General features: G+C 45.5%; 5 non-coding genes across 5 annotated transcripts; all 5 read right to left on the reverse strand.

Moving 5' to 3' along the window:
* Positions 1–10,355: 10,355 nt before the first annotated feature.
* Positions 10,356–10,428, reverse strand: TRNAM-CAU (transfer RNA methionine (anticodon CAU)). Its single transcript has one exon. It is a non-coding gene; the product is annotated as a tRNA-Met (tRNA).
* A 6,629-nt stretch (positions 10,429–17,057) lies between these two features.
* On the reverse strand, positions 17,058–17,130 carry TRNAM-CAU (transfer RNA methionine (anticodon CAU)). The gene has a single exon. It is a non-coding gene; the product is annotated as a tRNA-Met (tRNA).
* Positions 17,131–18,170: 1,040 nt separating this feature from the next.
* On the reverse strand, positions 18,171–18,243 carry TRNAM-CAU (transfer RNA methionine (anticodon CAU)). The gene has a single exon. It is a non-coding gene; the product is annotated as a tRNA-Met (tRNA).
* Positions 18,244–19,284: 1,041 nt separating this feature from the next.
* On the reverse strand, positions 19,285–19,357 carry TRNAM-CAU (transfer RNA methionine (anticodon CAU)). Its single transcript has one exon. It is a non-coding gene; the product is annotated as a tRNA-Met (tRNA).
* Positions 19,358–20,398: 1,041 nt separating this feature from the next.
* Positions 20,399–20,471, reverse strand: TRNAM-CAU (transfer RNA methionine (anticodon CAU)). Its single transcript has one exon. It is a non-coding gene; the product is annotated as a tRNA-Met (tRNA).
* Between the last annotated feature and the right edge of the window lie 6,446 nt (positions 20,472–26,917).

The following is a 26,917-nucleotide window of genomic DNA, read 5'->3' on the forward strand; positions in this document are numbered from 1 at the left end:
AGGTTCGGAAGTTTCCGCGGCGGTTGTTGACTCTTTCTATTTTTTGGCATCTTCGGTAGAAGCGAAGGTGTCTACCCTGCATTATAGATAGGTTTATGTGGAAATATGTCACCAATGGAGTCGTTATAGAGTTGTTCTCTCCGGTGGTCGAACGGAGCTCTCAGCTCAAGCGTCCATCTTAGCGCTCGGTCGCCACGCCCCCCCTCGAAGAGTAGTGTTTTTCATAGATTAAGGACCCCAAGGCTCACAAAATGGTTAGAGAGTAGTGCCCCGTGTGAGGATCGAACTCACGACCTTCAGATTATGAGACTGACGCACTACCTGCTGCGCTAACGAGGCCAATTAGTGAAAGTGATATGTGTGTCATAGCTGTCCACCATACTTGGAAGCTGATGGCGGTGGCACATCTTTTTTTCCCTTTGGTTTTCTCTATTTTTCTCAAAACAAAGCAGCTAGTTTTCCCATATGGTCTAGCGGTTAGGATTCCTGGTTTTCACCCAGGCGGCCGGGTTCGACTCCTGGTATGGGAAATGAAAGTCTTTTTAACGACCCACACACTCCTAGTGCTGAAACCTCAAAGCTGTTTTTCCATTGTAACCTCCAATCATTCCCTTGTTGTCAAAGTACCAAGGGTCAAAGCCAGGGATGCAGACAAGATAGGTCAAGGCGGATTAGGAACTTGTTGTCAAAGTTCCAAGGGTCAAAGCCAGGGATGCAGACAAGACAGGTCAAGCCGGGTCAGGACAGGAAATCAAATACTATCAGGAACACAGGAACTCACAGGGCAAGCTGAATTTCATACAGCAACTAATGGCTCATGCACGCGCTTTGGCGTACGTATATGCGCACTGGCACATGAATTTTCACACATGAATAATATCAGGATCACAGGAACTCACAGGGGAAGCTGAAGATCATCCAGCAACTAATGGCTTATGCTGCTAGCTTTAAATAGGCCACTGGGCACCAGAAATTGTCACGCATTGTGTACGCTTTGGCGTACGCACATGCGTACTAGCACATGAAGTTTCTCGCTCTTCTGCACATTTGCATTGGCAAATATCTATGTGCCAATCTTCTGCAAACCATTCTCTGACAGAGACATCATCTTTTTTTTCCACACCTTTGAAAAAGCCCTTTTGAATTCCTCGGTGCTTTGTTCTTTCTGTGTGATGAAACTAAGGGAAGCATGTCACATAGATGGAAAATGCCTCTGTTGTTCCAGGATGAGTAGACATTGTATCTTGCAAGGTCTGTTGGATGCAGAGCTAAAGATTTTAGCTGGGTGGAATATGGTGGAAGGCAAAAGAGCACTGAAAGCTTGATCTTCCGGTCAATTTTCCATCCATATGGTTTCCTACAAGACCTAAGGGATGAAGAGTAGTGTTTTTCATAGATTAAGGACCCCAAGGCTCACAAAATGGTTAGAGAGTAGTGCCCCGTGTGAGGATCGAACTCACGACCTTCAGATTATGAGACTGACTTGCTACCTGCTGCGCTAATGAGGCCAATTAGTGAAATTGATATGTGTGTCATAGCTGGCCACCATACTTGGAAGCTGATGGCGGTGGCACATCTTTTTTTCCCTTTGGTTTTCTCTATTTTTCTCAAAACAAGGCAGCTAGTTTTCCCATATGGTCTAGCGGTTAGGATTCCTGGTTTTCACCCAGGCGGCCCGGGTTCAACTCCCGGTATGGGAAATGCAAGTCCTTTTTTTTGTTTCAAATATTTTATTGAAAAGTCAAGTAAGACATATAGAAATAAGCAGAACAGTTTACATTAATAACCGTGACAGAATATAATTAAATGAGCTGCTATTAAATTTTGCAAATGCAGATATTCCAAACAATGTTAAAGCACGCTCACGGGTCCTTCGCGTAAGAAAGCTAGCGAACAAAAGCATCCAAGAAGGGGGTCAGAATAAAAAAGAAAGAAAGCTAACAACTTCCAGAGGAGGAGAAACATGTAACAAACATTGCTGTAGTGGCAGCTATTACCACAGATGATGCCGTAGAATAAAGTTCCGCTAGGTGAATTTTACACATATAATAGAGAGAGAGAACGGAGAAGAGAGAGAGAGACAGGATGAGAGGAAGGAAGAAGAATAGGAATAGAGGCACAAAATGAGAAAGGAAGCAAAGAAAAAGAAGTAAGAGGTATGGTCGGAAGGCCCGGAGGAGCCCCAGATCCCAAACTAACAATCAGCGTGGGCTAAGGAGCCATAAGACGTGTATCAAAATCTTTTGGTAGAAAATGGTCCACCCAAGGTTGCCATATTCTATTAAATAATGGGATTCTATCCAGCACAACTGCTTCTATTTTTGCATGGATCATCGCCTGTGTGATTCTATGTTTAGTTTCAGTTATATTCAGGGATGGTGTCCTCCAGGCTTTCGCAATCGTTTGTTTAGCTGCAGTTGTCACTTGAAGGAAAAGTCGATTTTGGGCTTTATTAAGATCTTGGGGCAAACAGTTCAGCAAGGCTGACGCTGGGTCCGGGATCACAGGGTATTGCAATAATGTAGTCAGCAAATGGAAAACCGAGGACCAGAAATTTGCCACGACGGGACAAGTCCACCAAATGTGGAGGTGGGTGCCCCGCTCCTTGCAGCCCCTGAAGCAGTCAGGCGAATAGCTAGGTACAAATTTGGAGATTCTAGAGGGGACCAGGTACCACCGCATCAGGACCTTGTAATTTGCTTCAGACGCCACAACATTTTGCGATGAATTTTTAGTATTGGTCCATATATCAGTCCATGATTCTGCGTCAAGGTTAAGTGACAAATCTCTGGCCCATGCGGTAGCATAAGGTGGGAGGTCCTCAGATGTATTGGAGAGGCAAGAATATAGACATGAGATAATGCCCGGGGCATGTGGATCAGAGGAGCATATGGATTCAAATGGGGACATGGAGTTAAGATTAGAGTTAGGGGTAATATGTGCTCGGAAAAAGTGAATTATCTGTAGATAGTGAAAACATTCTCCGGGGGGTAGATGGGCTAGTGTCTGTAGATCAGAAAATGTTGCAAGGGATCTTCTCAAGGAGAACTCGCAAACTCTGGTAAGGCTTGCTCGGGACCAGGCTGAAAAAGTGCCCGGCTCTGCAAATGCCGGATAGAAATTTGGGTGACCCATAAATGAGAGCAGGGGGAGATGTGGGGATAGAAGTTTGAAGGGAGTACGTACCTTGTGCCAAATTTTAAGGGAGTGACTCGTAATGGGGTTCGTAAGTGATCTACATGCCTGCGGGGGAAGCCAAAGTAAATTGGAAACAGAGATGGGATGTGCCTCCACTGCTTCCAGACTGACCCACAGTGGGATTTCGGACACGGCGTGGTATAAGGTCAATTGCGATATCTGAGCTACATAATAGTAATTCCTAAAGTGCGGAATTCCCAGGCCCCCACGAAGTTTATGTCGGAAAAGAACAGCCTTAGAAACCCTGGGTCTGATATTACCCCATATGTATTTGAAGGTTCGACTTTGAATAGCCTTATGAAAGTATAATGGAACCATGACCGGGAGCACTCTATATAAATATAATAACTTGGGTAACAGAGACATTTTAACAGCCGCAATGCGACCAAGCCAAGAGACACATAAGGGTTGCCAGGAATTAAGGAGGGATGATAATTTACGAAGCATGGGTAAATAATTAATTTGGTATAAGTGGGCTGGGTTACTGGTTAATTTCACACCTAGATAGGGAATATAGGAGGTGGACCACTGAAACATGTAATTCGTGCGTAAAATTTGAAGCGTCTCTGTAGGAAGGGATACCGCTAGAGCCTTGGACTTAGCCTGGTTCACCTCGAGGCCTGAGATTTGCGCAAACGAGTCAAGGAGTTTAAACAAGTTAGGTAAAGTAGTATGGGGTGAGGTTATAAATAATAGGGCATCATCTGCAAAAAGACATAGTTTATGGGTTGTGGAGGCTATCTCTAATCCTCTGATGTCGGGGTTAGATCTGATCAAAGCTGCTAGGGGCTCAATGGCAAGGGCAAAGAGCAGGGGTGACAAAGGGCACCCCTGCCGAGTGCCTCGCTGGATCGGGAATCTATTAGAATTAAAGCCGGAGTATCGAACGAATGCTTGGGGATTGGCATATAAGGCTTCAATCCAACGAAGGAAGTGAGGGCCAAAGCCCCATTTAGTTAAAATATACGTAAGATAAGGCCAGGAGACGGTGTCGAACGCTTTTCGAATGTCGAGAGACAGAAGATGCATAGGGACACCCCGAGCTCTCGCTAAATATTGTAATAGAATGACCCGGCGCACGTTATCACTGGCTTGACGTTTGGGAATGAATCCTACCTGATCTCTATGAATCAACCCTCCAATATGTGGATTCAGGCGTGTGGACAAAATTTTTGCTAAAAGTTTTACGTCTAGGTTCAAAAGTGATATTGGCCTGTAGTTGGACCATACAGAGTGGTCGGCATCGGGTTTGGGTATCATAGAGACTGAGGCCGTAAGCGTCTCGCTACCGAAGACTCCCCCTTTCAGCAGAGCATTAAAGGAGTTCGCCAAGAGAGGGGCCAGGACTTCCATATATTTTTTATAGTATAGCCCTGTAAACCCGTCAGGGCCAGGTTGTTTATTAGGTTTAAGCAATTTGATGGCTTGAATTACCTCAGAATGTGAAATCTCTTCCTCAAAGGCATTGCGAATAGGGGTAGGGAGGGAAGGAATCGGTAGATTACGAAATAAAGCCTCGGCCTTATCATGAGGAAAGGGGGCAGGGGATTCATACAATTTAGCGAGGCGTTTAGAGAATTCATTTACTATTCTGGCCGGGTTACTAGTGTGGGTCCCATTGTGGAGTTTAAGTCTAATTGGTTTATGGGTACGCTCCGGTTGTCTAAGGCGAAGAGCTAAAAATGTGTCAGGTTTGTTAGATTTTGTGTAAATAGAATGATAGGCCCTGCGCAAGGATTTGTGCTGAAAAGAGCAAGTCCAATTCCAAACGGATGTTATCTAATTTAGACTTGTTCGCTTCCGAAGGTGTAGCCTGAAACAGCAGGAATTGGCGTTGATATTCGGATTCTAGGTGCTGTATACGTTTAAGTCTATCTTTTTTGAGGAAAGAGGCGGTAGAAATGCATTTGCCCCGTATGACAGGTTTATGCGCTTCCCATAAAAGAACAGGGGAAGTGCCTGGGACGGCATTGTGCACAAGATAATCATGTAATGCTACTTCGATATCAAGCCGAAAAGATTCGTTCGTGAGATATTTATCGTTCATACGCCAAAACCTTTCATTGGATTGCGGTATAAGTGAAGAGATAGTGGTAATCACTGCACAATGGTCGGACCAGGTGATTGGGTGAATAAAAGATTTAAGCAGGACAGGGGAAGATGCTACAGGGATAAATATGTGGTCTATTCTAGAAAATGAATTGTGGGGGTTGGAGTAAAAGGAGTAATTTTTCTTTGTAGGATTACATTCCCTCCAAGTATCTAATAGGTAATATTGTTGGAGTAGAGATGGGAACTGAACCGATAATGATAGGTGGTCCGGTGCATAGGGAGATTTATCAATAGATGGGTGTATGACTAGATTTGAGTCCCCACACATAATCAAGGTGCCCCTAAGATGAGTTTTAATTACCTGGAAAAGGTGAGAAAAGAAGGGGATGGGATTGGAATTGGGAGCATAGTAGGAAACTAGGGTTACTTCAGATTCTTGAAGGGAGCCCGACAGGATAATATACCGCCCCTCAGGGTCCTGGATAACTGAGGCAAAGGTAAACGGGAGGGAACGATGGAGAGCCAGGAGGACCCCTCGTTGCTTTGTAGCCGCAGAGGCTGTATACACCAAAGGGTAACTGCTGTTGAAGAATTTAGGGGTACTACGTGTAGAGAAGTGTGTCTCTTGTAGTGCTACTATTCCTGCTTTTAAGGACACGAAAGAGCGGAATGCCTTGACCCGTTTATTAGGGGAATTAAGACCTTTTGCATTAAGTGACAATTTATTCAAGGGGGCCATGGGTCAAAACATGGGTGGAAACTATAGTGAAACCCGGGGTCCCCCCAGGCCAACCGACCATAAATAGTAAGAAAGGCACGAAAAGAGAGCGAAGTGGGAGCAAAAAGAGTGTAGGGAAAGAAAGATAGAAAAACATCAGAGTAAGTATGTAAGGCGAAAAATAAGTAAGTTGGTACGAATCGGAAAAATCCGGATCGCCCGACTCTAATGTGCGTGGTCCCGACGGCAGACAGTTCCGCCATGGGGAGAGCGCACCAGGTAGGGGGGAAGCAGTGGCTGTCCCCCGCAACATAATGGGACAGGAAAAAGCCTTGTAGGTATTAACATAAAACATGCCAAGACAGCTTAAAATCACTCTATTAAGGGTATAAAGCATACACTTACAATGAACTTTATAGAACATAGTGTAACATAGGAATATAGATAACAATATTAATGTCAAATCCTGTGTGAAGGGGAAAGATGGGGGGTGGAGGAAAGGGGGGGGTGAGGAAGGGGGAGGGGGGAGAGGAGGGGGGAGAGGAGGGGGGAGGGGAAGGGAAGGGAAGGGAAGGGGTAATTCACCTATGAAGGTGACACTGAAGAAGGTCATTAAACACAGCAGGTGAACTCTCCTTGGCTAGCGATGGCTCATGTTCCATGGACCTTAATGATAAGCAAAAAATCAGCATAACAGACAGGAGGGTCCATGGGTGTAGTACAGGAAAGGGAGAGAAGACCTGCCGTAGTGCATAGAAGTATAACCAAAATCAAAAGCAAAAAATCAAGAATCAAAAATCAAAAACCAAAAACAAAGAACAAAGTCAAAAGTTTTCCGAACACACAGGTGGCTGATAACCTTAACAAGCTATTCAAGCCAATGGGCTAAGGCTCAGAACACCCGCAACAAGGGTGAAAATAAGAAAGTAATCGATGAGGTGATAGAAGCCGTTCAACGAGGCACAAACACTCTAGAACTATAGAGGTTTGAGGCAGAGGTTTTCGCTGGTGTACCCTTCCGGATAGATCTTGGAGAACGCATGTCCCTGGGATCTCGTTTGGGGGTCGCTGTGTGAGGATAAGGGGTAAGACGAGCAGGGGTGCGTGGAAGTGAAGCCTCAGATTGTTGTTCAGGAGTTGTTAGACGTAGAGACTCAAGGAGGCGTTGGAGAGCATCTGGGGAGGCACAGGTGTACTGTTGACCATTATAAGTGAAGTGAAGAGCAAAAGGAAAACGCCACATGTATTTGATTTGATGATGGATAAGCACCTGTAGCTGCGGTTTCATGGCATGCAAGTCCTTTTAACGACCCGCACACTCCTAGTGCTGAAACCTCAAAGCTGTTTTTCCATTGTAACCTCCAATCATTCCCTTGTTGTCAAAGTACCAAGGGTCAAAGCCAGGGATGCAGACAAGACAGGTCAAGCCGGGTCAGGACAGGAAATCAAATACTATCAGGAACACAGGAACTCACAGGGCAAGCTGAAGTTCATCCAGCAACTAATGGCTCATGCACGCGCTTTGTCGTACGTATATGCGCACTGGCACATGAATTTTCACACATGCATAATATCAGGATCACAGGAACTCACAGGGGAAGCTGAAGATCATCCAGCAACTAATGGCTTATGCTGCTAGCTTTAAATAGGCCACTGGGCACCAGAAATTGTCACGCATTGTGTGCGCTTTGGCGTACGCACATGCGTACTAGCACATGAAGTTTCTCGGCCGTTCTCGCTCTTCTGCACATTTGCATTGGCAAATATCTATGTGCCAATCTTCTGCAAACCATTCTCTGACAGAGACATCATCTTTTTTTTCCACACCTTTGAAAAAGCCCTTTTGAATTCCTCGGTGCTTTGTTCTTTCTGTGTGATGAAACTAAGGGAAGCATGTCACATAGATGGAAAATGCCTCTGTTGTTCCAGGATGAGTAGACATTGTATCTTGCAAGGTCTGTTGGATGCAGAGCTAAAGATTTTAGCTGGGTGGAATATGGTGGAAGGCAAAAGAGCACTGAAAGCTTGATCTTCCGGTCAATTTTCCATCCATATGGTTTCCTACAAGACCTAAGGGATGAAGAGTAGTGTTTTTCATAGATTAAGGACCCCAAGGCTCACAAAATGGTTAGAGAGTAGTGCCCCATGTGAGGATCGAACTCACGACCTTCAGATTATGAGGCTGACGCGCTACCTGCTGCGCTAACGAGGCCAATTAGTGAATGTGATATGTGTGTCATAGCTGGCCACCATACTTGGAAGCTGATGGCGGTGGCACATCTTTTTTTCCCTTTGGTTTTCTCTATTTTTCTCTATTTTTCTCTATTTTTCTCAAAAGAAGGAAGCTAGTTTTCCCATATGGTCTGGCGGTTAGGATTCCTGGTTTTCACCCCAGGCGGCCTGGGTTCGACTCCCGGTATGGGAAATGCAAGTCCTTTTAACGACCCGCACACTCCTAGTGCTGAAACCTCAAAGCTGTTTTTCCATTGTAACCTCCAATCATTCCCTTGTTGTCAAAGTACCAAGGGTCAAAGCCAGGGATGCAGACAAGACAGGTCAAGCCGGGTCAGGACAGGAAATGAAATACTATCAGGAACACAGGAACTCACAGGGCAAGCTGAAGTTCATCCAGCAACTAATGGCTCATGCACGCGCTTTGTCGTACGTATATGCGCACTGGCACATGAATTTTCACACATGCATAATATCAGGATCACAGGAACTCACAGGGGAAGCTGAAGATCATCCAGCAACTAATGGCTTATGCTGCTAGCTTTAAATAGGCCACTGGGCACCAGAAATTGTCACGCATTGTGTGCGCTTTGGCGTACGCACATGCGTACTAGCACATGAAGTTTCTCGGCCGTTCTCGCTCTTCTACACATTTGCATTGGCAAATATCTATGTGCCAATCTTCTGCAAACCATTCTCTGACAGAGACATCATCTTTTTTTTCCACACCTTTGAAAAAGCCCTTTTGAATTCCTCGGTGCTTTGTTCTTTCTGTGTGATGAAACTAAGGGAAGCATGTCACATAGATGGAAAATGCCTCTGTTGTTCCAGGATGAGTAGACATTGTATCTTGCAAGGTCTGTTGGATGCAGAGCTAAAGATTTTAGCTGGGTGGAATATGGTGGAAGGCAAAAGAGCACTGAAAGCTTGATCTTCCGGTCAATTTTCCATCCATATGGTTTCCTACAAGACCTAAGGGATGAAGAGTAGTGTTTTTCATAGATTAAGGACCCCAAGGCTCACAAAATGGTTAGAGAGTAGTGCCCCATGTGAGGATCAAACTCACGACCTTCAGATTATGAGACTGACGCGCTACCTGCTGCGCTAACGAGGCCAATTAGTGAACGTGATATGTGTGTCATATCTGGCCACCATACTTGGAAGCTGATGGCGGTGGCACATCTTTTTTTCCCTTTGGTTTTCTATATTTTTCTCAACGTAAGGCAGCTAGTTTTCCCATATGGTCTAGCGGTTAGGATTCCTGGTTTTCACCCCAGGCGGCCCGGGTTCGACTACCGGTATGGGAAATGCAAGTCCTTTTAACGACCCGCACACTCCTAGTGCTGAAACCTCAAAGCTGTTTTTCCATTGTAACCTCCAATCATTCCCTTGTTGTCAAAGTACCAAGGGTCAAAGCCAGGGATGCAGACAAGACAGGTCAAGCCGGGTCAGGACAGGAAATCAAATACTATCAGGAACACAGGAACTCACAGGGCAAGCTGAAGTTCATCCAGCAACTAATGGCTCATGCACGCGCTTTGTCGTACGTATATGCGCACTGGCACATGAATTTTCACACATGCATAATATCAGGATCACAGGAACTCACAGGGGAAGCTGAAGATCATCCAGCAACTAATGGCTTATGCTGCTAGCTTTAAATAGGCCACTGGGCACCAGAAATTGTCACGCATTGTGTGCGCTTTGGCGTACGCACATGCGTACTAGCACATGAAGTTTCTCGGCCGTTCTCGCTCTTCTACACATTTGCATTGGCAAATATCTGTGTGCCAATCTTCTGCAAACCATTCTCTGACAGAGACATCATCTTTTTTTTCCACACCTTTGAAAAAGCCCTTTTGAATTCCTCGGTGCTTTGTTCTTTCTGTGTGATGAAACTAAGGGAAGCATGTCACATAGATGGAAAATGCCTCTGTTGTTCCAGGATGAGTAGACATTGTATCTTGCAAGGTCTGTTGGATGCAGAGCTAAAGATTTTAGCTGGGTGGAATATGGTGGAAGGCAAAAGAGCACTGAAAGCTTGATCTTCCGGTCAATTTTCCATCCATATGGTTTCCTACAAGACCTAAGGGATGAAGAGTAGTGTTTTTCATAGATTAAGGACCCCAAGGCTCACAAAATGGTTAGAGAGTAGTGCCCCGTGTGAGGATCGAACTCACGACCTTCAGATTATGAGACTGACGCGCTACCTGCTGCGCTAACGAGGCCAATTAGTGAACGTGATATGTGTGTCATATCTGGCCACCATACTTGGAAGCTGATGGCGGTGGCACATCTTTTTTTCCCTTTGGTTTTCTATATTTTTCTCAAAGTAAGGCAGCTAGTTTTCCCATATGGTCTAGCGGTTAGGATTCCTGGTTTTCACCCCAGGCGGCCCGGGTTCGACTACCGGTATGGGAAATGCAAGTCCTTTTAACGACCCGCACACTCCTAGTGCTGAAACCTCAAAGCTGTTTTTCCATTGTAACCTCCAATCATTCCCTTGTTGTCAAAGTACCAAGGGTCAAAGCCAGGGATGCAGACAAGACAGGTCAAGCCGGGTCAGGACAGGAAATCAAATACTATCAGGAACACAGGAACTCACAGGGCAAGCTGAAGTTCATCCAGCAACTAATGGCTCATGCACGCGCTTTGTCGTACGTATATGCGCACTGGCACATGAATTTTCACACATGCATAATATCAGGATCACAGGAACTCACAGGGGAAGCTGAAGATCATCCAGCAACTAATGGCTTATGCTGCTAGCTTTAAATAGGCCACTGGGCACCAGAAATTGTCACGCATTGTGTGCGCTTTGGCGTACGCACATGCGTACTAGCACATGAAGTTTCTCGGCCGTTCTCGCTCTTCTGCACATTTGCATTGGCAAATATCTATGTGCCAATCTTCTGCAAACCATTCTCTGACAGAGACATCATCTTTTTTTTCCACACCTTTGAAAAAGCCCTTTTGAATTCCTCGGTGCTTTGTTCTTTCTGTGTGATGAAACTAAGGGAAGCATGTCACATAGATGGAAAATGCCTCTGTTGTTCCAGGATGAGTAGACATTGTATCTTGCAAGGTCTGTTGGATGCAGAGCTAAAGATTTTAGCTGGGTGGAATATGGTGGAAGGCAAAAGAGCACTGAAAGCTTGATCTTCCGGTCAATTTTCCATCCATATGGTTTCCTACAAGACCTAAGGGATGAAGAGTAGTGTTTTTCATAGATTAAGGACCCCAAGGCTCACAAAATGGTTAGAGAGTAGTGCCCCATGTGAGGATCGAACTCACGACCTTCAGATTATGAGACTGACGCGCTACCTGCTGCGCTAACGAGGCCAATTAGTGAATGTGATATGTGTGTCATAGCTGGCCACCATACTTGGAAGCTGATGGCGGTGGCACATCTTTTTTTCCCTTTGGTTTTCTCTATTTTTCTCTATTTTTCTCAAAACAAGGCAGCTAGTTTTCCCATATGGTCTGGCGGTTAGGATTCCTGGTTTTCACCCCAGGCGGCCTGGGTTCGACTCCCGGTATGGGAAATGCAAGTCCTTTTAACGACCCGCACACTCCTAGTGCTGAAACCTCAAAGCTGTTTTTCCATTGTAACCTCCAATCATTCCCTTGTTGTCAAAGTACCAAGGGTCAAAGCCAGGGATGCAGACAAGACAGGTCAAGCCGGGTCAGGACAGGAAATGAAATACTATCAGGAACACAGGAACTCACAGGGCAAGCTGAAGTTCATCCAGCAACTAATGGCTCATGCACGCGCTTTGGCGTACGTATATGCGCACTGGCACATGAATTTTCACACATGAATAATATCAGGATCACAGGAACTCACAGGGGAAGCTGAAGATCATCCAGCAACTAATGGCTTATGCTGCTAGCTTTAAATAGGCCACTGGGCACCAGAAATTGTCACGCATTGTGTGCGCTTTGGCGTACGCACATGCGTACTAGCACATGAAGTTTCTCGGCCGTTCTCGCTCTTCTGCACATTTGCATTGGCAAATATCTATGTGCCAATCTTCTGCAAACCATTCTCTGACAGAGACATCATCTTTTTTTTCCACACCTTTGAAAAAGCCCTTTTGAATTCCTCGGTGCTTTGTTCTTTCTGTGTGATGAAACTAAGGGAAGCATGTCACATAGATGGAAAATGCCTCTGTTGTTCCAGGATGAGTAGACATTGTATCTTGCAAGGTCTGTTGGATGCAGAGCTAAAGATTTTAGCTGGGTGGAATATGGTGGAAGGCAAAAGAGCACTGAAAGCTTGATCTTCCGGTCAATTTTCCATCCATATGGTTTCCTACAAGACCTAAGGGATGAAGAGTAGTGTTTTTCATAGATTAAGGACCCCAAGGCTCACAAAATGGTTAGAGAGTAGTGCCCCATGTGAGGATCAAACTCACGACCTTCAGATTATGAGACTGACGCGCTACCTGCTGCGCTAACGAGGCCAATTAGTGAACGTGATATGTGTGTCATATCTGGCCACCATACTTGGAAGCTGATGGCGGTGGCACATCTTTTTTTCCCTTTGGTTTTCTATATTTTTCTCAAAGTAAGGCAGCTAGTTTTCCCATATGGTCTAGCGGTTAGGATTCCTTGTTTTCACCCCAGGCGGCCCGGGTTCGACTACCGGTATGGGAAATGTAAGTCCTTTTAACGACCCGCACACTCCTAGTGCTGAAACCTCAAAGCTGTTTTTCCATTGTAACCTCCAATCATTCCCTTGTTGTCAAAGTACCAAGGGTCAAAGCCAGGGATGCAGACAAGACAGGTCAAGCCGGGTCAGGACAGGAAATCAAATACTATCAGGAACACAGGAACTCACAGGGCAAGCTGAAGTTCATCCAGCAACTAATGGCTCATGCACGCGCTTTGTCGTACGTATATGCGCACTGGCACATGAATTTTCACACATGCATAATATCAGGATCACAGGAACTCACAGGGGAAGCTGAAGATCATCCAGCAACTAATGGCTTATGCTGCTAGCTTTAAATAGGCCACTGGGCACCAGAAATTGTCACGCATTGTGTGCGCTTTGGCGTACGCACATGCGTACTAGCACATGAAGTTTCTCGGCCGTTCTCGCTCTTCTGCACATTTGCATTGGCAAATATCTATGTGCCAATCTTCTGCAAACCATTCTCTGACAGAGACATCATCTTTTTTTTCCACACCTTTGAAAAAGCCCTTTTGAATTCCTCGGTGCTTTGTTCTTTCTGTGTGATGAAACTAAGGGAAGCATGTCACATAGATGGAAAATGCCTCTGTTGTTCCAGGATGAGTAGACATTGTATCTTGCAAGGTCTGTTGGATGCAGAGCTAAAGATTTTAGCTGGGTGGAATATGGTGGAAGGCAAAAGAGCACTGAAAGATTGATCTTCCGGTCAATTTTCCATCCATATGGTTTCCTACAAGACCTAAGGGATGAAGAGTAGTGTTTTTCATAGATTAAGGACCCCAAGGCTCACAAAATGGTTAGAGAGTAGTGCCCCATGTGAGGATCAAACTCACGACCTTCAGATTATGAGACTGACGTGCTACCTGCTGCGCTAATGAGGCCAATTAGTGAAAGTGATATGTGTGTCATAGCTGGCCACCATACTTGGAAGCTGATGGCGGTGGCACATCTTTTTTTCCCTTTGGTTTTCTCTATTTTTCTCTATTTTTCTCAAAACAAGGCAGCTAGTTTTCCCATATGGTCTGGCGGTTAGGATTCCTGGTTTTCACCCCAGGCGGCCTGGGTTCGACTCCCGGTATGGGAAATGCAAGTCCTTTTAACGACCCGCACACTCCTAGTGCTGAAACCTCAAAGCTGTTTTTCCATTGTAACCTCCAATCATTCCCTTGTTGTCAAAGTACCAAGGGTCAAAGCCAGGGATGCAGACAAGACAGGTCAAGCCGGGTCAGGACAGGAAATGAAATACTATCAGGAACACAGGAACTCACAGGGCAAGCTGAAGTTCATCCAGCAACTAATGGCTCATGCACGCGCTTTGGCGTACGTATATGCGCAGTGGCACATGAATTTTCACACATGAATAATATCAGGATCACAGGAACTCACAGGGGAAGCTGAAGATCATCCAGCAACTAATGGCTTATGCTGCTAGCTTTAAATAGGCCACTGGGCACCAGAAATTGTCACGCATTGTGTGCGCTTTGGCGTACGCACATGCGTACTAGCACATGAAGTTTCTCGGCCGTTCTCGCTCTTCTGCACATTTGCATTGGCAAATATCTATGTGCCAATCTTCTGCAAACCATTCTCTGACAGAGACATCATCTTTTTTTTCCACACCTTTGAAAAAGCCCTTTTGAATTCCTCTGTGCTTTGTTCTTTCTGTGTGATGAAACTAAGGGAAGCATGTCACATAGATGGAAAATGCCTCTGTTGTTCCAGGATGAGTAGACATTGTATCTTGCAAGGTCTGTTGGATGCAGAGCTAAAGATTTTAGGTGGGTGGAATATGGTGGAAGGCAAAAGAGCACTGAAAGCTTGATCTTCCGGTCAATGTTCCATCCATATGGTTTCCTACAAGACCTAAGGGATGAAGAGTAGTGTTTTTCATAGATTAAGGACCCCAAGGCTCACAAAATGGTTAGAGAGTAGTGCCCCGTGTGAGGATCGAACTCACGACTTTCAGATTATGAGACTGACGTGCTACCTGCTGCGCTAATGAGGCCAATTAGTGAAAGTGATATGTGTGTCATAGCTGGCCACCATACTTGGAAGCTGATGGCGGTGGCACATCTTTTTTTCCCTTTGGTTTTCTCTATTTTTCTCAAAGCAAGGCAGCTAGTTTTCCCATATGGTCTAGCGGTTAGGATTCCTGGTTTTCACCCAGGCGGCCCGGGTTCGACTCCCGGTATGGGAAATGCAAGTCCTTTTAACGACCCGCACACTCCTAGTGCTGAAACCTCAAAGCTGTTTTTCCATTGTAACCTCCAATCATTCCCTTGTTGTCAAAGTACCAAGGGTCAAAGCCAGGGATGCAGACAAGACAGGTCAAGCCGGGTCAGGACAGGAAATCAAATACTATCAGGAACACAGGAACTCACAGGGCAAGCTGAAGTTCATCCAGCAACTAATGGCTCATGCACGCGCTTTGTCGTACGTATATGCGCACTGGCACATGAATTTTCACACATGCATAATATCAGGATCACAGGAACTCACAGGGGAAGCTGAAGATCATCCAGCAACTAATGGCTTATGCTGCTAGCTTTAAATAGGCCACTGGGCACCAGAAATTGTCACGCATTGTGTGCGCTTTGGCGTACGCACATGCGTACTAGCACATGAAGTTTCTCGGCCGTTCTCGCTCTTCTACACATTTGCATTGGCAAATATCTATGTGACAATCTTCTGCAAACCATTCTCTGACAGAGACATCATCTTTTTTTCCACACCTTTGAAAAAGCCCTTTTGAATTCCTCGGTGCTTTGTTCTTTCTGTGTGATGAAACTAAGGGAAGCATGTCACATAGATGGAAAATGCCTCTGTTGTTCCAGGATGAGTAGACATTGTATCTTGCAAGGTCTGTTGGATGCAGAGCTAAAGATTTTAGCTGGGTGGAATATGGTGGAAGGCAAAAGAGCACTGAAAGCTTGATCTTCCGGTCAATTTTCCATCCATATGGTTTCCTACAAGACCTAAGGGATGAAGAGTAGTGTTTTTCATAGATTAAGGACCCCAAGGCTCACAAAATGGTTAGAGAGTAGTGCCCCATGTGAGGATCAAACTCACGACCTTCAGATTATGAGACTGACGCGCTACCTGCTGCGCTAACGAGGCCAATTAGTGAACGTGATATGTGTGTCATATCTGGCCACCATACTTGGAAGCTGATGGCGGTGGCACATCTTTTTTTCCCTTTGGTTTTCTATATTTTTCTCAAAGTAAGGCAGCTAGTTTTCCCATATGGTCTAGCGGTTAGGATTCCTGGTTTTCACCCCAGGCGGCCCGGGTTCGACTACCGGTATGGGAAATGCAAGTCCTTTTAACGACCCGCACACTCCTAGTGCTGAAACCTCAAAGCTGTTTTTCCATTGTAACCTCCAATCATTCCCTTGTTGTCAAAGTACCAAGGGTCAAAGCCAGGGATGCAGACAAGACAGGTCAAGCCGGGTCAGGACAGGAAATGAAATACTATCAGGAACACAGGAACTCACAGGGCAAGCTGAAGTTCATCCAGCAACTAATGGCTCATGCACGCGCTTTGTCGTACGTATATGCGCACTGGCACATGAATTTTCACACATGCATAATATCAGGATCACAGGAACTCACAGGGGAAGCTGAAGATCATCCAGCAACTAATGGCTTATGCTGCTAGCTTTAAATAGGCCACTGGGCACCAGAAATTGTCACGCATTGTGTGCGCTTTGGCGTACGCACATGCGTACTAGCACATGAAGTTTCTCGGCCGTTCTCGCTCTTCTGCACATTTGCATTGGCAAATATCCTTGTGCCAATCTTCTGCAAACCATTCTCTGACAGAGACATCATCTTTTTTTTCCACACCTTTGAAAAAGCCCTTTTGAATTCCTCGGTGCTTTGTTCTTTCTGTGTGATGAAACTAAGGGAAGCATGTCACATAGATGGAAAATGCCTCTGTTGTTCCAGGATGAGTAGACATTGTATCTTGCAAGGTCTGTTGGATGCAGAGCTAAAGATTTTAGCTGGGTGGAATATGGTGGAAGGCAAAAGAGCACTGAAAGCTTGATCTTCCGGTCAATTTTCCATCCATATGGTTTCCTACAAGACCTAAGGGATGAAGAGTAGTGTTTTTCATAGATTAAGGACCCCAAGGCTCACAAAATGGTTAGAGAGTAGTGCCCCGTGTGAGGATCGAACTCACGACCTTCAGATTATGAGACTGACGCGCTACCTGCTGCGCTAACGAGGCCAATTAGTGAAAGTGATATGTGTGTCATAGCTGGCCACCATACTTGGAAGCTGATGGCGGTGGCACATCTTTTTTTCCCTTTGGTTTTCTCTATTTTTCTCAAAGTTAGGCAGCTAGTTTTCCCATATGGTCTAGCGGTTAGGATTCCTGGTTTTCACCCAGGCGGCCCGGGTTCGACTCCCGGTATGGGAAATGCAAGTCCTTTTAACGACCCGCACACTCCTAGTGCTGAAACCTCAAAGCTGTTTTTCCATTGTAACCTCCAATCATTCCCTTGTTGTCAAAGTACCAAGGGTCAAAGCCAGGGATGCAGACAAGACAGGTCAAGCCGGGTCAGGGCAGGAAATGAAATACTATCAGGAACACAGGAACTCACAGGGCAAGCTGAAGTTCATCCAGCAACTAATGGCTCATGCACGCGCTTTGGCGTACGTATATGCGCACTGGCACATGAATTTTCACACATGCATAATATCAGGATCACAGGAACTCACAGGGGAAGCTGAAGATCATCCAGCAACTAATGGCTTATGCTGCTAGCTTTAAATAGGCCACTGGGCACCAGAAATTGTCACGCATTGTGTGCGCTTTGGCGTACGCACATGCGTACTAGCACATGAAGTTTCTCGGCCGTTCTCGCTCTTCTACACATTTGCATTGGCAAATATCTATGTGCCAATCTTCTGCAAACCATTCTCTGACAGAGACATCATCTTTTTTTTCCACACCTTTGAAAAAGCCCTTTTGAATTCCTCGGTGCTTTGTTCTTTCTGTGTGATGAAACTAAGGGAAGCATGTCACATAGATGGAAAATGCCTCTGTTGTTCCAGGATGAGTAGACATTGTATCTTGCAAGGTCTGTTGGATGCAGAGCTAAAGATTTTAGCTGGGTGGAATATGGTGGAAGGCAAAAGAGCACTGAAAGCTTGATCTTCCGGTCAATTTTCCATCCATATGGTTTCCTACAAGACCTAAGGGATGAAGAGTAGTGTTTTTCATAGATTAAGGACCCCAAGGCTCACAAAATGGTTAGAGAGTAGTGCCCCGTGTGAGGATCGAACTCACGACCTTCAGATTATGAGACTGACGCGCTACCTGCTGCGCTAACGAGGCCAATTAGTCAACATGATATGTGTGTCATATCTGGCCACCATACTTGGAAGCTGATGGCGGTGGCACATCTTTTTTTCTCTTTGGTTTTCTATATTTTTCTCAAAGTAAGGCAGCTAGTTTTCCCATATGGTCTAGCGGTTAGGATTCCTGGTTTTCACCCCAGGCGGCCCGTGTTCGACTACCGGTATGGGAAATGCAAGTCCTTTTAACGACCCGCACACTCCTAGTGCTGAAACCTCAAAGCTGTTTTTCCATTGTAACCTCCAATCATTCCCTTGTTGTCAAAGTACCAAGGGTCAAAGCCAGGGATGCAGACAAGACAGGTCAAGCCGGGTCAGGACAGGAAATCAAATACTATCAGGAACACAGGAACTCACAGGGCAAGCTGAAGTTCATCCAGCAACTAATGGCTCATGCACGCGCTTTGTCGTACGTATATGCGCACTGGCACATGAATTTTCACACATGCATAATATCAGGATCACAGGAACTCACATGGGAAGCTGAAGATCATCCAGCAACTAATGGCTTATGCTGCTAGCTTTAAATAGGCCACTGGGCACCAGAAATTGTCACGCATTGTGTGCGCTTTGGCGTACGCACATGCGTACTAGCACATGAAGTTTCTCGGCCGTTCTCGCTCTTCTGCACATTTGCATTGGCAAATATCTATGTGCCAATCTTCTGCAAACCATTCTCTGACAGAGACATCATCTTTTTTTTCCACACCTTTGAAAAAGCCCTTTTGAATTCCTCGGTGCTTTGTTCTTTCTGTGTGATGAAACTAAGGGAAGCATGTCACATAGATGGAAAATGCCTCTGTTGTTCCAGGATGAGTAGACATTGTATCTTGCAAGGTCTGTTGGATGCAGAGCTAAAGATTTTAGCTGGGTGGAATATGGTGGAAGGCAAAAGAGCACTGAAAGCTTGATCTTCCGGTCAATTTTCCATCCATATGGTTTCCTACAAGACCTAAGGGATGAAGAGTAGTGTTTTTCATAGATTAAGGACCCCAAGGCTCACAAAATGGTTAGAGAGTAGTGCCCCGTGTGAGGATCGAACTCACGACCTTCAGATTATGAGACTGACGCGCTACCTGCTGCGCTAACGAGGCCAATTAGTGAAAGTGATATGTGTGTCATAGCTGGCCACCATACTTGGAAGCTGATGGCGGTGGCACATCTTTTTTTCCCTTTGGTTTTCTCTATTTTTCTCAAAGCAAGGCAGCTAGTTTTCCCATATGGTCTAGCGGTTAGGATTCCTGGTTTTCACCCCAGGCGGCCCGGGTTCGACTACCGGTATGGGAAATGCAAGTCCTTTTAACGACCCGCACACTCCTAGTGCTGAAACCTCAAAGCTGTTTTTCCATTGTAACCTCCAATCATTCCCTTGTTGTCAAAGTACCAAGGGTCAAAGCCAGGGATGCAGACAAGACAGGTCAAGCCGGGTCAGGGCAGGAAATGAAATACTATCAGGAACACAGGAACTCACAGGGCAAGCTGAAGTTCATCCAGCAACTAATGGCTCATGCACGCGCTTTGGCGTACGTATATGCGCACTGGCACATGAATTTTCACACATGCATAATATCAGGATCACAGGAACTCACAGGGGAAGCTGAAGATCATCCAGCAACTAATGGCTTATGCTGCTAGCTTTAAATAGGCCACTGGGCACCAGAAATTGTCACGCATTGTGTGCGCTTTGGCGTACGCACATGCGTACTAGCACATGAAGTTTCTCGGCCGTTCTCGCTCTTCTACACATTTGCATTGGCAAATATCTATGTGCCAATCTTCTGCAAACCATTCTCTGACAGAGACATCATCTTTTTTTTCCACACCTTTGAAAAAGCCCTTTTGAATTCCTCGGTGCTTTGTTCTTTCTGTGTGATGAAACTAAGGGAAGCATGTCACATAGATGGAAAATGCCTCTGTTGTTCCAGGATGAGTAGACATTGTATCTTGCAAGGTCTGTTGGATGCAGAGCTAAAGATTTTAGCTGGGTGGAATATGGTGGAAGGCAAAAGAGCACTGAAAGCTTGATCTTCCGGTCAATTTTCCATCCATATGGTTTCCTACAAGACCTAAGGGATGAAGAGTAGTGTTTTTCATAGATTAAGGACCCCAAGGCTCACAAAATGGTTAGAGAGTAGTGCCCCGTGTGAGGATCGAACTCACGACCTTCAGATTATGAGACTGACGCGCTACCTGCTGCGCTAACGAGGCCAATTAGTGAACGTGATATGTGTGTCATATCTGGCCACCATACTTGGAAGCTGATGGCGGTGGCACATCTTTTTTTCCCTTTGGTTTTCTATATTTTTCTCAAAGTAAGGCAGCTAGTTTTCCCATATGATCTAGCGGTTAGGATTCCTGGTTTTCACCCCAGGCGGCCCGGGTTCGACTACCGGTATGGGAAATGCAAGTCCTTTTAACGACCCGCACACTCCTAGTGCTGAAACCTCAAAGCTGTTTTTCCATTGTAACCTCCAATCATTCCCTTGTTGTCAAAGTACCAAGGGTCAAAGCCAGGGATGCAGACAAGACAGGTCAAGCCGGGTCAGGACAGGAAATCAAATACTATCAGGAACACAGGAACTCACAGGGCAAGCTGAAGTTCATCCAGCAACTAATGGCTCATGCACGCGCTTTGTCGTACGTATATGCGCACTGGCACATACATTTTCACACATGCATAATATCAGGATCACAGGAACTCACAGGGGAAGCTGAAGATCATCCAGCAACTAATGGCTTATGCTGCTAGCTTTAAATAGGCCACTGGGCACCAGAAATTGTCACGCATTGTGTGCGCTTTGGCGTACGCACATGCGTACTAGCACATGAAGTTTCTCGGCCGTTCTCGCTCTTCTGCACATTTGCATTGGCAAATATCTATGTGCCAATCTTCTGCAAACCATTCTCTGACAGAGACATCATCTTTTTTTTCCACACCTTTGAAAAAGCCCTTTTGAATTCCTCGGTGCTTTGTTCTTTCTGTGTGATGAAACTAAGGGAAGCATGTCACATAGATGGAAAATGCCTCTGTTGTTCCAGGATGAGTAGACATTGTATCTTGCAAGGTCTGTTGGATGCAGAGCTAAAGATTTTAGCTGGGTGGAATATGGTGGAAGGCAAAAGAGCACTGAAAGCTTGATCTTCCGGTCAATTTTCCATCCATATGGTTTCCTACAAGACCTAAGGGATGAAGAGTAGTGTTTTTCATAGATTAAGGACCCCAAGGCTCACAAAATGGTTAGAGAGTAGTGCCCCATGTGAGGATCGAACTCACGACCTTCAGATTATGAGACTGACGCGCTACCTGCTGCGCTAACGAGGCCAATTAGTGAATGTGATATGTGTGTCATAGCTGGCCACCATACTTGGAAGCTGATGGCGGTGGCACATCTTTTTTTCCCTTTGGTTTTCTCTATTTTTCTCTATTTTTCTCAAAACAAGGCAGCTAGTTTTCCCATATGGTCTGGCGGTTAGGATTCCTGGTTTTCACCCCAGGCGGCCTGGGTTCGACTCCCGGTATGGGAAATGCAAGTCCTTTTAACGACCCGCACACTCCTAGTGCTGAAACCTCAAAGCTGTTTTTCCATTGTAACCTCCAATCATTCCCTTGTTGTCAAAGTACCAAGGGTCAAAGCCAGGGATGCAGACAAGACAGGTCAAGCCGGGTCAGGACAGGAAATCAAATACTATCAGGAACACAGGAACTCACAGGGCAAGCTGAAGTTCATCCAGCAACTAATGGCTCATGCACGCGCTTTGGCGTACGTATATGCGCACTGGCACATGAATTTTCACACATGAATAATATCAGGATCACAGGAACTCACAGGGGAAGCTGAAGATCATCCAGCAACTAATGGCTTATGCTGCTAGCTTTAAATAGGCCACTGGGCACCAGAAATTGTCACGCATTGTGTGCGCTTTGGCGTACGCACATGCGTACTAGCACATGAAGTTTCTCGGCCGTTCTCGCTCTTCTGCACATTTGCATTGGCAAATATCTATGTGCCAATCTTCTGCAAACCATTCTCTGACAGAGACATCATCTTTTTTTTCCACACCTTTGAAAAAGCCCTTTTGAATTCCTCTGTGCTTTGTTCTTTCTGTGTGATGAAACTAAGGGAAGCATGTCACATAGATGGAAAATGCCTCTGTTGTTCCAGGATGAGTAGACATTGTATCTTGCAAGGTCTGTTGGATGCAGAGCTAAAGATTTTAGCTGGGTGGAATATGGTGGAAGGCAAAAGAGCACTGAAAGCTTGATCTTCCGGTCAATGTTCCATCCATATGGTTTCCTACAAGACCTAAGGGAGGAAGAGTAGTGTTTTTCATAGATTAAGGACCCCAAGGCTCACAAAATGGTTAGAGAGTAGTGCCCCGTGTGAGGATCGAACTCACGACCTTCAGATTATGAGACTGACGTGCTACCTGCTGCGCTAACGAGGCCAATTAGTGAAAGTGATATGTGTGTCATAGCTGGCCACCATACTTGGAAGCTGATGGCGGTGGCACATCTTTTTTTCCCTTTGGTTTTCTCTATTTTTCTCAAAGCAAGGCAGCTAGTTTTCCCATATGGTCTAGCGGTTAGGATTCCTGGTTTTCACCCAGGCGGCCCGGGTTCGACTCCCGGTATGGGAAATGCAAGTCCTTTTAACGACCCGCACACTCCTAGTGCTGAAACCTCAAAGCTGTTTTTCCATTGTAACCTCCAATCATTCCCTTGTTGTCAAAGTACCAAGGGTCAAAGCCAGGGATGCAGACAAGACAGGTCAAGCCGGGTCAGGACAGGAAATGAAATACTATCAGGAACACAGGAACTCACAGGGCAAGCTGAAGTTCATCCAGCAACTAATGGCTCATGCACGCGCTTTGTCGTACGTATATGCGCACTGGCACATGAATTTTCACACATGCATAATATCAGGATCACAGGAACTCACAGGGGAAGCTGAAGATCATCCAGCAACTAATGGCTTATGCTGCTAGCTTTAAATAGGCCACTGGGCACCAGAAATTGTCACGCATTGTGTGCGCTTTGGCGTACGCACATGCGTACTAGCACATGAAGTTTCTCGGCCGTTCTCGCTCTTCTACACATTTGCATTGGCAAATATCTATGTGCCAATCTTCTGCAAACCATTCTCTGACAGAGACATCATCTTTTTTTTCCACACCTTTGAAAAAGCCCTTTTGAATTCCTCGGTGCTTTGTTCTTTCTGTGTGATGAAACTAAGGGAAGCATGTCACATAGATGGAAAATGCCTCTGTTGTTCCAGGATGAGTAGACATTGTATCTTGCAAGGTCTGTTGGATGCAGAGCTAAAGATTTTAGCTGGGTGGAATATGGTGGAAGGCAAAAGAGCACTGAAAGCTTGATCTTCCGGTCAATTTTCCATCCATATGGTTTCCTACAAGACCTAAGGGATGAAGAGTAGTGTTTTTCATAGATTAAGGACCCCAAGGCTCACAAAATGGTTAGAGAGTAGTGCCCCATGTGAGGATCAAACTCACGACCTTCAGATTATGAGACTGACGTGCTACCTGCTGCGCTAACGAGGCCAATTAGTGAAAGTGATATGTGTGTCATAGCTGGCCACCATACTTGGAAGCTGATGGCGGTGGCACATATTTTTTTCCCTTTGGTTTTCTATATTTTTCTCAAAATAAGGCAGCTAGTTTTCCCATATGGTCTAGCGGTTAGGATTCCTGGTTTTCACCCCAGGCGGCCCGGGTTCGACTACCGGTATGGGAAATGCAAGTCCTTTTAACGACCCGCACACTCCTAGTGCTGAAACCTCAAAGCTGTTTTTCCATTGTAACCTCCAATCATTCCCTTGTTGTCAAAGTACCAAGGGTCAAAGCCAGGGATGCAGACAAGACAGGTCAAGCCGGGTCAGGACAGGAAATCAAATACTATCAGGAACACAGGAACTCACAGGGCAAGCTGAAGTTCATCCAGCAACTAATGGCTCATGCACGCGCTTTGGCGTACGTATATGCGCACTGGCACATGAATTTTCACACATGAATAATATCAGGATCACAGGAACTCACAGGGGAAGCTGAAGATCATCCAGCAACTAATGGCTTATGCTGCTAGCTTTAAATAGGCCACTGGGCACCAGAAATTGTCACGCATTGTGTGCGCTTTGGCGTACGCACATGCGTACTAGCACATGAAGTTTCTCGGCCGTTCTCGCTCTTCTGCACATTTGCATTGGCAAATATCTATGTGCCAATCTTCTGCAAACCATTCTCTGACAGAGACATCATCTTTTTTTTCCACACCTTTGAAAAAGCCCTTTTGAATTCCTCGGTGCTTTGTTCTTTCTGTGTGATGAAACTAAGGGAAGCATGTCACATAGATGGAAAATGCCTCTGTTGTTCCAGGATGAGTAGACATTGTATCTTGCAAGGTCTGTTGGATGCAGAGCTAAAGATTTTAGCTGGGTGGAATATGGTGGAAGGCAAAAGAGCACTGAAAGCTTGATCTTCCGGTCAATTTTCCATCCATATGGTTTCCTACAAGACCTAAGGGATGAAGAGTAGTGTTTTTCATAGATTAAGGACCCCAAGGCTCTCAAAATGGTTAGAGAGTAGTGCCCCGTGTGAGGATCGAACTCACGACCTTCAGATTATGAGACTGACGCGCTACCTGCTGTGCTAACGAGGCCAATTAGTGAAAGTGATATGTGTGTCATAGCTGGCCACCATACTTGGAAGCTGATGGCGGTGGCACATCTTTTTTTCACTTTGGTTTTCTCTATTTTTCTCAAATCAATGCAGCTAGTTTTCCCATATGGTCTAGCGGTTAGGATTCCTGCTTTTCACCCAGGCGGCCTGGGTTCGACTCCCGGTATGGGAAATGCAAGTCCTTTTAACGACCCGCACACTCCTAGTGCTGAAACCTCAAAGCTGTTTTTCCATTGTAACCTCCAATCATTCCCTTGTTGTCAAAGTACCAAGGGTCAAAGCCAGGGATGCAGACAAGACAGGTCAAGCCGGGTCAGGACAGGAAATGAAATACTATCAGGAACACAGGATCTCACAGGGCAAGCTGAAGTTCATCCAGCAACTAATGGCTCATGCACGCGCTTTGGCGTACGTATATGCGCACTGGCACATGAATTTTCACACATGCATAATATCAGGATCACAGGAACTCACAGGGGAAGCTGAAGATCATCCAGCAACTAATGGCTTATGCTGCTAGCTTTAAATAGGCCACTGGGCACCAGAAATTGTCACGCATTGTGTGCGCTTTGGCGTACGCACATGCGTACTAGCACATGAAGTTTCTCGGCCGTTCTCGCTCTTCTGCACATTTGCATTGGCAAATATCTATGTGCCAATCTTCTGCAAACCATTCTCTGACAGAGACATCATCTTTTTTTCCACACCTTTGAAAAAGCCCTTTTGAATTCCTCGGTGCTTTGTTCTTTCTGTGTGATGAAACTAAGGGAAGCATGTCACATAGATGGAAAATGCCTCTGTTGTTCCAGGATGAGTAGACATTGTATCTTGCAAGGTCTGTTGGATGCAGAACTAAAGATTTTAGCTGGGTGGAATATGGTGGAAGGCAAAAGAGCACTGAAAGCTTGATCTTCCGGTCAATTTTCCATCCATATGGTTTCCTACAAGACCTAAGGGATGAAGAGTAGTGTTTTTCATAGATTAAGGACCCCAAGGCTCACAAAATGGTTAGAGAGTAGTGCCCCGTGTGAGGATCAAACTCACGACCTTCAGATTATGAGACTGACGCGCTACCTGCTGCACTAACGAGGCCAATTAGTGAAAGTGATATGTGTGTCATAGCTGGCCACCATACTTGGAAGCTGATGGCGGTGGCACATCTTTTTTTCACTTTGGTTTTCTCTATTTTTCTCAAATAAATGCAGCTAGTTTTCCCATATTGTCTAGCGGTTAGGATTCATGGTTTTCACCCAGGCGGCCCGGTTTCGACTCCCGGTATGGGAAATGCAAGTCTTTTTAACGACCCGCACACTCCTAGTGCTGAAACCTCAAAGCTGTTTTTCCATTGTAACCTCCAATCATTCCCTTGTTGTCAAAGTACCAAGGGTCAAAGCCAGGGATGCAGACAAGACAGGTCAAGCCGGGTCAGGACAGGAAATGAAATACTATCAGGAACACAGGAACTCACAGGGCAAGCTGAAGTTCATCCAGCAACTAATGGCTCATGCACGCGCTTTGGCGTACGTATATGCGCACTGGCACATGAATTTTCACACATGAATAATATCAGGATCACAGGAACTCACAGGGGAAGCTGAAGATCATCCAGCAACTAATGGCTTATGCTGCTAGCTTTAAATAGGCCACTGGGCACCAGAAATTGTCACGCATTGTGTGCGCTTTGGCGTACGCACATGCGTACTAGCACATGAAGTTTCTCGGCCGTTCTCGCTCTTCTGCACATTTGCATTGGCAAATATCTATGTGCCAATCTTCTGCAAACCATTCTCTGACAGAGACATCATCTTTTTTTTCCACACCTTTGAAAAAGCCCTTTTGAATTCCTCGGTGCTTTGTTCTTTCTGTGTGATGAAACTAAGGGAAGCATGTCACATAGATGGAAAATGCCTCTGTTGTTCCAGGATGAGTAGACATTGTATCTTGCAAGGTCTGTTGGATGC

The sequence above is a fragment of the Lithobates pipiens genome, unplaced genomic scaffold, assembly GCF_037356315.1.
Source record: "Lithobates pipiens isolate NorthernLeopardFrog02 unplaced genomic scaffold, aLitPip1_a1.2 Scaffold_8, whole genome shotgun sequence".
Lineage (NCBI taxonomy): Eukaryota > Metazoa > Chordata > Amphibia > Anura > Ranidae > Lithobates > Lithobates pipiens.